General features: G+C 34.9%; 1 long non-coding RNA gene and 1 other non-coding gene across 2 annotated transcripts; one reads left to right on the top strand and one right to left on the bottom strand.

Moving 5' to 3' along the window:
* The first annotated feature begins 9,509 nt into the window (after nucleotides 1-9,509).
* On the top strand, nucleotides 9,510-12,479 carry LOC148565458 (uncharacterized). Its single transcript, XR_015883258.1, has 3 exons — nucleotides 9,510-9,862; nucleotides 10,169-10,281; nucleotides 11,804-12,479. It is a non-coding gene; the product is annotated as an uncharacterized LOC148565458 (long non-coding RNA).
* A 3,294-nt stretch (nucleotides 12,480-15,773) lies between these two features.
* On the bottom strand, nucleotides 15,774-15,881 carry LOC148565457 (small nucleolar RNA R71). The gene has a single exon (XR_015885452.1). It is a non-coding gene; the product is annotated as a small nucleolar RNA R71 (small nucleolar RNA).
* Between the last annotated feature and the right edge of the window lie 679 nt (nucleotides 15,882-16,560).

The raw sequence follows: 16,560 nt of genomic DNA, 5'->3' as shown, positions 1-16,560 counted from the left end.
TCTTCCATGTAAATTGGAATTAGGTGCAGTAAAGTCACCAAGCATCCTCCTTGCATTATTATTATTTTCGGCTGCCATCTCCTCTTCCTGTTCGAAAATTTCTGAAAGGTTATCTCTGGATTGTTGTAATTTAGCTTCTCTTAATTTTCTCTTCAGAGTCCTTTCAGGTTCTGGATCTGCTTCCACAAGAATGTGTACAAAGAAGAAGGCACAGAAAAATAATAATAATAATAGAGATCCTTTATACCACAGTATAGGGATCCCTGTGTGAGTAGAAGAAGAGGGGGAGACAAAGAATGTAATATAATGGAAGAAACACAACTGTAAGGAGGCTAGAGATGTGAGATGAGATGTTAGGATATGAATGAATAAATAGAATAAGATGGGGGAGGGATAATTTTCGAAAAATATTTTTGAAAAAGAGTTAGTGATTTTCGAAAATGGTTTTTGAAAAATGTTAGTATTTTTTTTCGAAAAAATTTTTAAAATTAAAAATAAAAATAAGAATAATTAGTTAATTAAAAAGAAATTTTTGAAAAAGAGGGAAGATATTTTCAAAAATTAGAGAGAGAGAGAGAGTTAGTTAGGTAGTTTTGAAAAAGTTAAGAAACAAACAAAAAGTTAGTTAGTTAGTTGAAACAAATTTTGAAAAGATAAGAAGTTAGGAAGTTAGAGAAGATATTTTGAAATCAAATTTTTGAAAAAGGTAAGATAAGAAGATATTTTAGAAAATATATGATAGAAATTAGTTTTTGAAAAAGATTTGATTTTTAAAATCACAATTAATGACTTGATTCACAAAAAATCACAAGATATGATCCTAGAACTTAAAGTTTGAATCTTTCTTAACAAGCAAGTAACAAACTTCAAATTTTTGAATCAAAACATTAATTGATTATGTTATTTTCGAAAATTTGGTATAAAAATAAGAAAAAGATTTTTGAAAAATATTTTTGAAATTTTCGAAAATAACTAAGAATTTTGAAAAAGATTTGATTTTTTTGAAAAAGATTTTGAAAAAGATAAGATTTTCAAATTGAAAATTTGATTTGACTCATAAGAAACAATTTGATTTAAAAATTTTTGAAAAAGTCAATCCAAATTTTCGAATTTGATGAGAGAAAAAGGGAAAGATATTTTTTTTTATTTTTGAATTTTTATGATGAGAGAGAAAAACAACAAAAAGACTCAATGCATGAAAATTTTGAATCAAAACCATGAATGCATGCATGAATGATATGAATGTCAAGATGAACACCAAGAACACTTTGAATGTCAAGATGAACATCAAGAACATATTTTTGAAAAATTTTTGATGCAAAGAAAGCATGTAAGACACCAAACTTAGAAATCTTTCATGTTTAGACTCTAAGAAACGAAAAATGCACATGTAAAACAAGAAAAGACACAAAACATGAAATCATCAAGATCAAATAAGAAGAATTACCAAGAAAAACTTGAAGATCATGATGAACACTATGAATGCATGGAAATTTTCGAAAAAATGCAAGATGCACATGCAGTTGACACCAAACTTATGATATGACTCAAGACTCAAACAAGAAACACAATATTTTTGATTTTTTTGATTTTCTAATTTTTTTTTGGATTTTTTTCGAAAATTATATGAAAAAGAAAAAATAAGGATTCCAAAATTTTTAACATGTATTCCAGGAATCTTGCATTCTTAGTCTAAAGCTTCAGTCCAGGAATTAGACTTGGCTCACTAGCCAGCCAAGCTTTCAATGAAAGCTCCGGTCCAAAACACTAGACATGGCCAATGGCCAGCCAAGCTTCAGCATGTAAATCAGGAACAGTAGCAGGTGGATTAACAACAACTAGCTTGCTCTTGATAACAAATTGCTGCCTCAGTCCAAATAAATTTAGACATGGCTTTACAGCCAGCCAGGCTTCACATGCTTCATGAAACACTAGAATTCATTCTTAAAAATTTTGAATAAAATTTTTGAAAACATTTTTTTTTCAAAAACAGATGAGAAAATTTTAGAAATATTTTTGAAAAATTTTTGAAAATAAAATAAAAAGAAAATTACCTAATCTGAGCAACAAGATGAACCGTCAGTTGTCAAAACTCGAACAATCCCCGGCAACGGCACCAAAAACTTGGTGTTGTTGCCGGGATTGGGATCTCAGACGATTCTTGGCGCCAAACAGGAACAATTAAGTCCTCGGCAACGGCGCCAAAAACTTGGTGCACGAAATTGTGATGTCCAGGCTCGAACAATCCCTGGCAACGTGAGCAACTTGGTACGCGTAATCGTGATTACACTTTAATTATGTAAAATTCATGGCTCTTTCTTTCCCTGGCAATGGCGCCAAGAACATGGTGCCAATACCATGGTTCACAACTTCGATACAACTAACCAGCAAGTGCACTGGGTCGTCCAAGTAATACCTTACGTGAGTAAGGGTCGAATCCCACGGAGATTGTTGGTATGAAGCAAGCTATGGTCACCTTGCAAATCTCAGTTAGGCAGATATAAATTGATAATGGTGTTTTCGAATTTAATATAATAAAATAGGGATAGAAATACTTATGTAATTCATTGGTGAGAATTTCAGATAAGCGAATGGAGATGCCTTCGTTCCTTTGAACCTCTGCTTTCCTGCTATCTTCATCCAATCAGTCTTACTCCTTTCCATGGTTGGCTTTATGCAAGGGCATCACCGTTGTCAGTGGCTACATCCCCTCCTCTCAGTGAAAAATATGCTCACATGCTCTGTCACAGCACGGCTAATCATCTGTCGGTTCTCGATCATGCTGGAATAGGATTCACCCTCTTTTTGCGTCTGTCACTAACGCCCAGCACTCGCGAGTTTGAAGCTCGTCACAGTCATTCAATCATTGAATCCTAATCGGAATACCACAGACAAGGTTTAGACTTTCCGGATTCTCTTGAATGCCGCCATCATTCTAGCTTACGCCACGAAGATTCTGGTTAGGAGATCTAAGAGATATTCATTCTAGCTTATTTCATGTAGAACAGAAGTGTTTGTCAGGCACGTGTTCATAGGGGAGAATGGTGATGAGCGTCACACATAATCATCACCTTCATCACGTTCTTGGGTGCGAATGGATATCTTAGAAGCGAAATAAGATGAATTAAATAGAAAACAGTAGTACTTTGCATTAATCTTTGAGGAACAGCAGAGCTCCACACCTTAATTTATGGAGTGTAGAAACTCTACCGTTAAAAATACATAAGTGAAAGGTCCAGGCATGGCCGAGAGGCTAGCCCTCTCTGATCTAAGAACCAGGCGTCCAAAGATTGTATACAACTGATCAAAGATTGTCTAAAAGACTAGTAAAAGGTCCTATTTATAATAAAATAGCTACTAGGGTTTACATGAGTAAGTAATTGATGCATAAATCCACTTCCGGGGCCCACTTGGTGTGTGCTTGGGCTGAGCCTGAATGTTACACGTGCAGAGGTCCTTCTTGGAGTTGAACGCCAGCTTTTGTGCCAGTTTGGGCGTTCAACTCTGGTTTTGGCTCCTTTTCTGGCGCTGGACGCCAGATTTGGGTAGAAAGCTGACGTTGAATGCCAATTTACGTCATCTATTCTTGGCCAAAGTATGGACTATTATATATTGCTGGAAAGCCCTGTAAGTCTACTTTCCAACGCAATTGGAAGCGCGCCATTTCGAGTTCTGTAGCTCCATAAAATCCACTTTGAGTGAAGGGAGTTTAGAATCCAACAGCATCAGCAGTCCTTCTTTAACCTCTGAATCTGATTTTTGCTCAAGTCCCTCAATTTCAGCCAGAAAATACCTGAAATCACAGAAAAACACGCAAACTCATAGTAAAGTCCAGAAATGTGAATTTAACATAAAAACTAATGAAAACATCCCTAAAAGTAACCAGATCCTACTAAAAACATACTAAAAACAATGCCAAAAAGCGTATAAATTATCCGCTCATCAGTTACCTGTTGCTGCTGCTGAATGCTCTGTTATTTTGCTCTATGTGTATTTGACTCAAGGGAACTATTTTCATGTGTCTTGGATGACTGTACCAAACTTAACTCGATGCTGTTTTGTTTTATGCTTGAATTATTATGAATTGCATTGCTTTGCAGGGTCCCTCCTTGATGACAAAAGGGGGAGAAGAGAAAAAGGGCTGAATTGAAACTGTTATATTTCATTAAACTTGTTTTGCTTTGTATAATGTGTTGCCCTATTTTGCTTTGTTTTATGCTCTGATCTGGCTCTGTTTTGAACACTCTGTGTTAGTGGATTAATTTCGAGTTAAGCTTTGATTGTCATTTGCTCAAATGCATGTGTGCTTACTAGACCATTGTGTTTTGGTGAAAAACAAATATTTTGCCTTTTGTATGTTGTTCTCATTTATTTTGCAGTGCCCCTTGATGCCAAAAGGGGGAGAAAGTGTTGAAAATTGAAATTAACAAAACAGGGATGAAATTCTTGTTTGGATTCATGACCTCCCTTGTTTTAAGTTTCAATATTTTGTTATGTGTTTGATGTTAATAATGCATCTGATTGATGCTTGCTGTTTTGAGTTGATGCTTGAAGCTTTGAAGTTTGTAATTTAATATTTATCTTGGTAAAATATTTATTGTGTGATATTTGACTTACCTTGATAAAATTATTGTTGTTTAGGTTGCTGTTTTGAATTGTCTTTGGCAGTTCCTTTAAATTGTGATATAAACATGAAGTTTGAAAATTGCTATGGTTTGAAAGGATCAAGCTTGATTAAAAATATTTTCCTTATCATAATTACTTTGCTCTTATTTGAATGGAAAATATTTTAAACAGCAATTTATTTTCAAAAGACTTTTTGGTTGATTATAGTTTGAGCAGAAAATCAATTTATGATAACGAATAAGTTTTGATTATCATCCAACTCTGCTTATAAATCAAGCATTTAGCATCATGTAATGAATATGCTAAATAATATTGTTACTTGAAGCTTGATTAAAATGTTACAGGTTAGTGCTTCCCTTGGTAAAAATGGCATATATTAAGGGTGAGTCATGTGACAATTTGAAAGGGGGAGAAATTCAAATCTTCAAAGAGAGTACTTTATACTCAAATCTTTAAATTTCTTTCCATTTCAATTTTAATAATGTTTGTCATCAAGGGGGAGATTGATGAGTTTGGAAAACTCTAAATTAATATTTGTGATGATTAAATATTATTAAAATAATTAATTACAAAATTATTAATTTGATTTTCATCTAACATATGTTAATTAATAATTTTATGTTGCAGGTTTTATAATTGGGCCGAAAATAAAATATAATTGCTACAAGCCCAAGTGTGATTTTATTTCTAATTCAGCTTTGATTCAAAAAATGTTCAAAGAAGTATGGTTGAATTGTTGTGATATTATTTGGGCCAAATTGAAGCTATTATTGCTACAAGCCCAAATTAATATTGATGCTACAAGACCCAATGCATGATCCGAATCCACTAAGCATAGAAAGTAAAGTTCCATTGCTTCCAACGGAACTTCTTTACTCATCATGAAGTGGAATTCAAAATTTTATTGAGTAAAGCTAATAAATGCATGGGAAATATGAGAGAGAAAGTTTCATTGATTTGATTGATGGCCTTTAATGAAAGGCACGCTACCAAGAAACAAAAAGGAAGTGGACATTTAATTTATTTTGTCTAAATCCTTTAGTTAATGTTCATACCTTCCTTTCTTCTCTCTTTTGCTTCTAACCTTTGGTCATAACACAGAGAAACCATGGAAGCTAAGCATAGCCACCGAAGAGAAAAAGAAGCACGCTACAAGACCATCAAAATGATGGCACGAAAAAGAAAAAGAAAAGTATGCTGTGGCTAAGATCTTCAACCATGAATGGTAAGATATGGTGATGAGATCTTGGCTTCTTCATACCAAAAATGGTAGAAGAAGATCTCGGCCAGCAAGGAAGAGATTCTTGGAGGCATGGCTTGTCTTTGATTCTGCTCAACCACCACAGGAAGTAGCTAGAGTGGCGAAGTGATGAAAGAGGCAGAGATTGGAGCAGATGAAGCCATCATCATCATGAAGCATCAAGGGCCAAAAATCCATCTTGGAGAGCAAGCTAAGGATGGAGAGCTCGGATTGATGAAGAGTGATGACCAAGGAAGAACTAGAGGTATTTGCATGTTCGGTTTTGCATGAGTTACCTTCTCTCTCTCTCTGTGGCCGAACCGGTTATGTGTGAAGGAAAAGAAGTTGAGCTTGGGTTTTTTGTTCAACTGTGGAGGCTTCCCTCTTCTATAAAAAGGGAGAACAGCCACGGTTTGATTCAAGGAGAAAGTTTGAGAGTGCAAGGTATAGAATTCTCAGAGCTACCTGAGCTAACAGTTTTCTCTTCTCCTTCAATGTATTCTGTTTTGTAATTTTTCTGTTTAATTTTGTCATGTCTTGAATCTCATGGAAAAAGGCAAACAGTGAGGTTTGTATGAAAAAGCCATAGAGCGAAAAAAGGCAGAGAGTGCAAAATTAAAAGAAAAAGCCATAGATGTCTTAAAGTTCCTTTGTTCATCTATGTTGTGTTTCATGATTCTGTGGGAATCCCCTTGTAAGTTGGGTTAGCACTTTACAGATTGTAATCAAGATGATTATAGTGGAATTCCATCATGTTTGTGATGGAGTCTGGATGTTGATGCACGGAAAACTTGTCTCTTAACAAATTTCCTTCGGCAAGTGTACCGAATTTGTCGTCAAGTAAAAACTCTCAATATAGTGAGGTCGAATCCCACAAGGATTGATTGATCAAGCAAATTTAATTAGAGAAATGTTCTAGTTGAGCGAATCCAGGATTTGAGTTTAGAATTGCAGAAAATAAAATGACGGGAAGGTAAATGACAGAAAAAGTAAATGCTAGAATTAAAGAACTGAAAGTAAATTACTGAAGTAAATTGCAGAATTGTAAATGGGAATGGGGGAATTGCTCATAAGAGTAAATAACAGAAATTAAAGAGAATGGGTAAGATCAGAAATGGGGAGTTCATTGGGCTTAGGAGATGTTGCATTCTCCGGATCAATTTCATTCTCATCTCTTCCTCAATCAATGCACTCATTGATCTCCTTGGCAATCTTAAGTGATTGAATTACAATTTCTTGTAATTCAATCTCTCAAATCTTGATCAATAGCCAATTCCTTGGTCAATTGCTCATGAGAAGAGATGAAGTATGGTCACTGATTATACCACATGCATTTCCCAAATCAAGTGTTGAGAGGATTATAGTCATATATCCATCCAAACCCAATTTGGTCCAGCATGAGAAAGCATTTCTAGCTTGATCTCTTCATTCCTCTTTCAAGGTTCAGAAGAGATCCAAGTATGAATAGCTTCTTTTCCAAAATAACTACCCAATTGGATGAAGATCGAAAGCTTTCAAGTAAAATCAAGAGAAAAGATAGAAGAAGAATAATGAAAACTAGTATTGATCCATCAAATTACAACAGAGCTCCCTAACCCAATGAAAGGGGTTTAGTTGTTCATAGCTCTGGAAAATGAAAGCACAGATGGAGAATACATGATGAAAACTAGAAGTGCAGAGAAAGTAAATACAGAGAGTAATTCTATGCCCAGAGGCTCCCTATATTTTCCAACTCCCAGAATAATTCAAAGTTACTCCTATATATACTACTCTTCTACTCTTCTAGTTGGTTCTTCAAGTCTTGGGTCTGGGCCTTTGGATCTTGAGTTTGAAGCAGTTATCTTCTTCATTGGGCTTGGCTTTACTTGCAGAGAGAAATTGTGAAGTGGGCAGAGACTTTAGCTCAGGATGTTAGTGGTGTTAACGTTCAGTGAAAATATGGGTTCGAGAACGTTAGTGACATTCAACTTTTTCACTAACGTTCCTTACCCAAGTAAAAGCCATGTTAACCTCAACGTTAGTGGCACAAACGTTGCCACTAACGTTGCCTCTTTGTCCTTCGCGCACGTTATTGGGACTCAACTTTCCCAATAACGTTGAGAAGCCTCCCCCTTCCCAACGTTAGAGTCCACGTTAACTTAGTTAACGTGGCTCTTTTAACGTAGGCTTGCCAACCTTCGAGAACGTTAGTGACACTTAACATTGTCACTAATGTTTCAATGTGCCCCTTAGCTCCCACGTTAGAGTCCACGTTAACTAGGTTAACGTGGCTTCTAACGTGGCCTATGCTAGCCATCTCCAACGTTAGTGACAAAGTTGAGTGTCACTAACGTTGGTTCAACATTCCCTTATCCACGTTAGCTTCCACGTTAACTAAGTTAACGTGGCTCATGGTGGCATGTGTGGGCTCCTTCCAACGTTAGTGACAATGTTGGGTGTCACTAACGTTGGTGTCACCTCCCTTCCTCACGTTAGCTTCCACGTTAACTAGGTTAACGTGGGAGTTAACGTGGCCTAGTGTGACTTGGCCAACGTTAGTGATAATGTTGAATGTCACTAACGTTGGCTTCCCCCCTTTCTTCTTAACGTTAGAGGCCACGTTAACTAAGTTAACGTGGTGACTAACGTGGCCACTTATGAGCTTGGTCCAACGTTAGTGATAATGTTAAGTGTCACTAATGTTGGCTCTATTTCCTTTCTTCCACGTTAGAGTTCACGTTAACTTAGTTAACGTGACTCTTAATGTGGGCAATGATGGCTTCGAGAGCGTTATTGGCAATCACTTTTCTCATTAACTTTGCAAGTTACTCCCATTCCACGTTAGTGTTAACGTTAGTGTAACTAACGTAGCCACTAATGTGGTTCTTCTTTGCTTCCCTTGTCCTGAAACTAAGCAATAAAGTGCATCAAAGTTCTAGTCCAAGTCATGGGAAATGCAACATCCAATTTGTCCTTAAATTCATGCAAAATCCTCATGAAATCATGTAAATTGCACAATGCATGCTTGAATCAAGATGTAAGTGAATATCTACCCAAAACCAGCTTATTTCCTACGGAAATGCATGAAACTATCCTAAAAACAGTAAAGAAAAGGTGAGTGAAACTGGCCAAAATGTCCTGGCATCAAATGTAGGTTGCACTGCACTTAGCAGCTGAACCAGGATATATCTGGGTGTAATTTTCTCTCCTCTCTACTCCATTTATGTTTCTACTGCACAGGAGCAAAAACTAAAAATATCTCGTGTCAGGTGACGAGACAAAAAGAAAAGTCTCGTGGCTAGGGACGAGACAAAATAAAAAGTCTCGTGACTAGTGACGAGATAAAAAGACAAAAAGTTACCTAAGTTGGTTTCAAAGATCAGCAAGTATTATCAAGCAAAAAGGAGGCTAAGATTCAACCCCCCTTCTCTTAGCCACTGATAACCATCAATTTATAATTGATTGGAAACACAAATTTTTTAATATTATTTAATTTAAAATCAAATATCATATTTTTTTTAAATTACTGATAAAAAAAATATCCACATACACCCATTAATACATATTCCAACTACTACACTTTATTTGTTATTAATGGAATTAAAACTCAGTGCCCACTTACTACCGGTGACCAATAACCCTGGTAAAAATCTTTTCCCCTTCTACTCTAAAAGTGGAGTGTCATCTTGTTTTTCTTTTTTTATTTATGAAATTAGGTATCCTTTGCTTTTTGCCTTTTTTTTTGTATGCCCGCCGCTGCAGCAGCTGGTCAACTGGCGCCTTCGCATCAGTTCCAAAGCAAGCCGGTGATGATGGAATCAGAACATGAAACTCCAAAGTAGAAGAAAGATTTTTCGGAGGCACACACAGTCACACACATTTAGCCGAGCAGAAGAAGGCTTCGAATGATAGAAGACACCGAGGGAGGGCGCCGACCCTGAGATGATCTTCGCTCCATCATATGCCTCCGTATTGAGCACTTACAAAGTCATAAAGCAAATTTTGTAAGAACCAATTGTAAGTATCAATCTTTGCTAAACATAATTTATTAACTTTGGTTTTAGTATATAAACGAACATAAGAAGTGATTGAGCAGATTTATTGGATTAGGTGAGGTAATGCAATCTCAATTTTGTGATTAAGTCCTCATTTTTTCCCAACCTCTGCTACATCTCCCTTCACCACCAATTCTGTCTCAAGTTCTGCTCTATTCAATTGGATCTACAATTTGAGTTTTAACTCTCAACATTATGATTCATTCCTAATTTGGTTTTTGTTTACTAAATAGACGTTACAATAAGAAAATTTGTCTTTTTAATGTAGAGTTAATAGTGTCATTTGTGATGGGAAGTTGACTCGATGCTTGATGAATGGATCAAATCAAGAGGTGTTTTCAATTAGTAGCTTAAACAAATAAAGAAAATGGTGGAAAGAAGGTGTGTTACTTTCTGTGTTCAATAGATTATTTTTCTTATTTAACTTGAAAACTAAAATTATTAGATCTATGTTAATGTACGGGGAAAACCTTTGCATAAACTAAATTGCATATTCTCATGGAATATTTTTACTATAATAGTCTAATCATTAACTTGGATTGTTGTTTTTTTCATTTTCATAATAGATAATATTTTTTTATAGGTAATATAATCAGTGTTAGGTATGGAATTATATGCTTTTGCTAGTTGTAATTTTGCAGTTTCAAGTGAACAACCTGTAAAATGATTATAAGTGCTATGCGGTTTGGTTTGGGTTTCACCATTTATTTTGTGAGAATCTCGGTTGTGTGTTGTTTTTTGTCCATAATTGAGTTTCTAAAAAAGAAAACACGTATCAGTTTCCTTATCATCAATTCGGCTATTTCTATTACGCTAAACTAAATCGCACATGAAAAGGGGCTTTAGCAAATATTTTGAATGGTAAATTCGTTTAAATTCTCTCGAAATATTGTTGAAAATAGCTTACAGAATAGGTTGTATCTAAATCTCATCAACTAAGTATAAATAAACTTACAAAAAAATCTTGTAGGTAGCTTGACCATCTCCATTCCAAATCCACTATTCTAATTACATGTTGGTCCTCTCCATCCCTCGGTCGCACTCATTGAAGCTTGAGCATTATTTGTCTCAGCTATAAGAGATAAGAAATAAATATCAGTCAAAATGTCCATTAATGATTTAAGTGAAGTTATATTGTTTTGATTTTGAATGGTTAATATTGTATTCAGAAATAATAACTTTCATGAGTCAGTCCGCTAACCAACCTTTTTTTTAATATATTTAAAAAAATGCTTAGACTGAACAGAGGAAACAGGAAATAAAACTCAAATTCAGAAAATATAATTGAATTTTTTAATGATTTACCTATGTTGGTGTTTTGGGCTTTCTTTGTGCCAAGTTCCTAAACATTTCTTTGTAAACTATATTATCAAAGTTATAAGCTTCTCTTTATACTATCTTGTTCATATTTATTATTAAAAGTATTTTAGTAAATTATCACTTATTATAAGTAAATTATCACTCATTACAAGACAAAACTGACAGTAAATATATAAATTTGTAAATTTTTGTATCTCAATTTAAATTAATAAATAATATTTTTTTATTTAAATAAAGAAGACAAATCGCCAAGACACCCTCAAAAATGTTATAACAATTACATTTATAAATTCAAATACAAAGTCATTCTTTCCAACTAATGTTATTGACACGTATTATATCAAGTTATTTTAAAATTTGTGGAATCTCTTTTAATATGCTTTGTAATCTCAAGTGTTTAGAATTGTCCATTTGATCCTATAATGTATTACTGATGAGCGGATAATTTATACGCTTTTTGGCATTGTTTTTAGTATGTTTTTAGTAGAATCTGGTTACTTTTAGGGATGTTTTCATTAGTTTTTATGTTAAATTCACATTTCTGGACTTTACTATGAGTTTGTGTGTTTTTCTGTGATTTCAGATATTTTCTGGCTGAAATTGAGGGTCTTGAGCAAAAATCAGATTCAGAGGTAGAAGAAGGACTGCTGATGCTGTTGGATTCTGACCTCCCTGCACTCAAAGTAGATTTTCTGGAGCTACAGAACTCAAAATGGCACGCTTCCAATTGCGTTGGAAAGTAGACATCCAGGGCTTTCCAGCAATATATAATATTCTATACTTTGAACGAGTTTAGACGATGTAAAAGGGCGTTGAACGCCAGTTCTACGCTGCTGTCTGGAGTTAAACGCCAGAAACAAGTCACAAACCAGAGTTGAACGCCAGAAATACGTTACAACCTGGCGTTCAACTCCAGAAAGAGCCTCTGCACGTGTAACATTCAAGCTCAGCCCAAGCACACACCAAGTGGGCCCCGGAAGTTGATTTATGCATCAATTACTTACTTCTGTAAACCCTAGTAGCTAGTTTATTATAAATAGGACTTTTTACTATTGTATTAGACATCTTTGGAACATCTTTTGATCATTTTTAGATCTCTAGACCTCCATGGGAGGATGGCCACTCGGCCATGTTTACCCTCTATTATCACTTATGTATTTTCATACAGTAGAGTTTCTGCACTCCATAGATTAAGGTGTGGAGCTCTGCTGTTCCTCAAAGATTAATGCAAAGTACTACTATTTTTCTATTCAATTCAACTTATTCCGCTTCTAAGATATTCATTCGCACTTCAACCTGAATGTGATGAACGTGACAATCATCATAATTCCCTATGAACACGTGCCTGACAACCACTTCCGTTCTACCTTAGATTGAATGAGTATCTCTTGGATCTCTTAATCAGAATTTTCGTGGTGTAAGCTAGATTGATGACGGCATTCATGAGAGTCCGGAAAGTCTAAACCTTGTATGTGGTATTCCGAGTAGGACTCTGGGATTGAATGACTGTGACGAACTTCAAACTCGCGAGTGCTGGGCGTAGTGACAGACGCAAAAGGAGGGTGAATCCTATTCCAGTATGATCGAGAACCTCAGATGATTAGCCGTGCTGTGACAGAGCATTTGGACCATTTTCACAAGAGGATGGGATGCAGCCATTGACAATGGTGATGCCTCCAGACAATTAGCCATGCAGTGACAGCGCGTCGGACCATTTTCCAGAGAGGATCAAAAGTAGCCATTGCCAATGGTGATGTCCTTACAGAAAGCCAGCCATGGAAAGGAGTAAGACTAATTGGATGAAGACAGCGGGAAAGCAAAGGTTCAGAGGAACGAAAGCATCTCCATACACTTATCTGAAATTCTCACCAATGATATACATAAGTGTTTCTATCCTTATTTTCTATCTATTGATTATTTATGTTCGAAAACTCCATAACCTTTTGATATCCGCATGACTGAGATTTACAAGGTGACCATAGCTTGCTTCATACCAACAATCTCCGTGGGATCGACCCTTACTCACGTAAGGTTTATTACTTGGACGACCCAATGCACTTGTTGGTTAGTTGTATCGAAGTTGTGAATGAAAAACAATTTATTAAAGACGTGCGTACAGAGTTTTTGACGCCGTTGCTTGAGATCACAATTTCGTGCACCAAGTTTTTGGCGCCGTTGCCGGGGATTGTTCGAGTTTGAACAACTGACGGTTCATCTTGTTGCTCAGATTAGGTAATTTTCTTTTTGTTTTATTTTCAAAAAATTTTCAAAAACCTTTCAAAAATTTCTCATCTGTTTTTCAAAAAAAAGATAAAAAAATGTTTTCAAAAAAAATATATTTTTCTTCAGAATTTTTAAGAATGAATTCTAGTGTTTCATGAAGCATGTTGAAGCCTGGCTGGCTGTAAAGCCATGTCTAATTCTTTTGGATAGGGTATGTCAGGCGTGTCATGTCTGAGTTACATACTAAAGCTTGGCTGGCTATTAAGCCATGCCTAACCCTTTGATTGGAGCTTTAGACTAAAGAGCATAAGATTCCTGGAATTCATATTAAAAATTTTGGAATCCTTATTTTTCTTTTTCAAAATGATTTTTGAAAAAATTAAAAGAAAATACAAAAAAAATAATAAAATCATAAAAAATCAAAAATATTTCATGTTTCTTGTTTGAGTCTTGAGTCAAGTTGAAAGTTTGGTGTCAATTGCATACTCATCTTGCATTTTTCGAAAATTGCATTCATGCATTCATAGTATTCTTCATGATCTTCAAGTTGTTCTTGATAAGTATTCTTGTTTGATCTTGATGTTTTCTTGTTTTGTGTCTTTTCTTGTTTTTCGTATGCATTCTTGCATTCATAGTGTCTATACATGAAAAATTTTTAAGTTTGGTGTCTTGCATGTTTTCTTTGCATTAAAAATTTTTCAAAAATAAGTTCTTGATGTTCATCTTGACATTCAATGTGTTCTTGGTGTTCATCTTGACATTCATAGCATTCTTGCATGCATTCATTGTTTTGATCTAAAAATTTCCATGCATTGAGCATTTTCATTGTTTTTCTCTCTCATCATTAAAAAAATTCAAAAATAAAAAAATATCTTTCCCTCTTTTCTCTCATAAAATTTCGAAAATTAGATTTGACTTTTTCAAAAATTTTTAAAATCTAGTTGTTTTTATGAGTCAAATCAAATTTTCAATTTAAAAATCTTATCTTTTTCAAAATCTTTTTCAAAAATCAAATCTTTTTCATTTTTCTTAGTTATTTTCGAAAATTTTTAAAAATATTTTTCAAAAATCTTTTTCTTATCTTTATCTCCTAATTTTCGAAAATAACATCATCAGTTAATGTTTTGATTCAAAAATTTCAAGTTTATTACTTGCTTGTTAAGAAAGATTCAAACTTTGAGTTCTAGAATCATATCTTGTGAATTCTTGTGAATCAAGTCATTAATTGTGATTTTAAAAATCAAATCTTTTTCAAAACTAATTTCAATCATATCTTTTCAAAAATATATTCTTATCTTATCTTTTTCAAAAATTGATTTTAAAATATCCTTTCTAACTTCTTATCCTCTTATCTGTTCAAAATTGATTTTCAAATTGGTTTCAACTAACTAACTAACTTTTTGTTTGTTGCTTATCTTTTTCAAAACTACCTAACTAACTCCCTCTCTCTCCAATTTTCGAAAATATCTTCCCTCTTTTTCAAAATTTCTTTTTAATTAACTAATTATTTTAACTTTTGATTTTAAAATTTCAAAAATTACTAACATTTTTCAAAAACTATTTTCAAAAACCACTAACTCTTTTTCAAAAATTATTTTCGAAAATTCACTTCCCCCTCTCATCTTCTTCTATTTGTTTATTTATTTACTAACATCTCTTCCTCACTCACCAAAAATCCGAACCCCCTCTCTCTCTCTCTGAGCTCAGATTTTCTCTTTCTATTCACACAGGGACCTCTATACTGTGGTAAAAAGGATCCCTATTATTATTATTATTTGTCTGTCCCTCTTTTTCATATGAGCATGAGTAAAGACAAGAATATTCTTATTGAAGCAGATCCAGAACCTGAAAGGACTCTGAAAAGGAAACTAAGAGAAGCTAAAATACAACAGTCCAGAGACAACATTTCAGAAATTTTCGAACAAGAAGAGGAGATGGCAGCCGAAAATAATAATAATACAAGGAGGATGCTTGGTGACTTTACTGCACCTAATTCCAATTTACATGGAAGAAGCATCTCCATTCCTGCCATTGGAGCAAACAATTTTGAGCTGAAACCTCAATTAGTTTCTCTGATGCAGCAGAACTGCAAGTTTCATGGACTTCCATCTGAAGATCCTTTTCAGTTCTTAACTGAATTCTTGCAGATATGTGATACTGTTAAGACTAATGGAGTAGATCCTGAAGTCTACAAGCTCATGCTTTTCCCTTTTGCTGTGAGAGACAGAGCTAGAATATGGTTGGACTCTCAACCTAAGGATAGCTTGAACTCTTGGGATAAGCTGGTCAAGGCTTTCTTAGCCAAGTTCTTTCCTCCTCAAAAGCTGAGTAAGCTTAGAGTGGATGTTCAGACCTTCAGACAGAAAGAAGGTGAATCCCTCTATGAAGCTTGGGAGAGATACAAAGGACTGACCAAAAAGTGTCCTTCTGACATGCTTTCAGAATGGACCATCCTGGATATATTCTATGATGGTCTGTCTGAATTAGCTAAGATGTCATTGGATACTTCTGCAGGTGGATCCATTCACCTAAAGAAAACGCCTGCAGAAGCTCAAGAACTCATTGACATGGTTGCTAATAACCAGTTCATGTACACTTCTGAGAGGAATCTTGTGAGTAATGGGACGCCTATGAAGAAGGGAGTTCTTAAAATTGATACTCTGAATGCTATATTGGCTCAGAATAAAATATTGACTCAGCAAGTCAATATGATTTCTCAGAGTCTGAATGGAATGCAAGCTGCATCCAACAGTACTCAAGAGGCATCTTCTGAAGAAGAAGCTTATGATCCTGAAAACCCTGCAATAGCAGAGGTAAATTATATGGGTGAACCATATGGAAACACATATAATCCATCATGGAGAAATCACCCAAATCTCTCATGGAAGGATCAACAAAAGCCTCAACAAGGCTTTAATAATGGTGGAAGAAATAGGTTTAACAATAGTAAACCTTTTCCATCATCCACTCAGCAACAGACAGAGAACTCTGGACAAAATACCTCTAATTTAGCAAACTTAGTCTCTGATCTGTCCAAGGCCACTGTAAGTTTCATGAATGAAACAAGGTTTTCCATTAGAAATTTGGAAGCACAAGTGGGCCAGCTGAGTAAAAGGA

The sequence above is a fragment of the Arachis ipaensis genome, chromosome B5 (genome assembly GCF_059453495.1).
Source record: "Arachis ipaensis isolate K30076 ecotype BB chromosome B5, ASM5945349v1, whole genome shotgun sequence".
Lineage (NCBI taxonomy): Eukaryota > Viridiplantae > Streptophyta > Magnoliopsida > Fabales > Fabaceae > Arachis > Arachis ipaensis.
The sequence above is the reverse complement of the archived record's forward strand: the minus strand, read 5'-3'. Positions and strand labels throughout refer to the sequence as shown.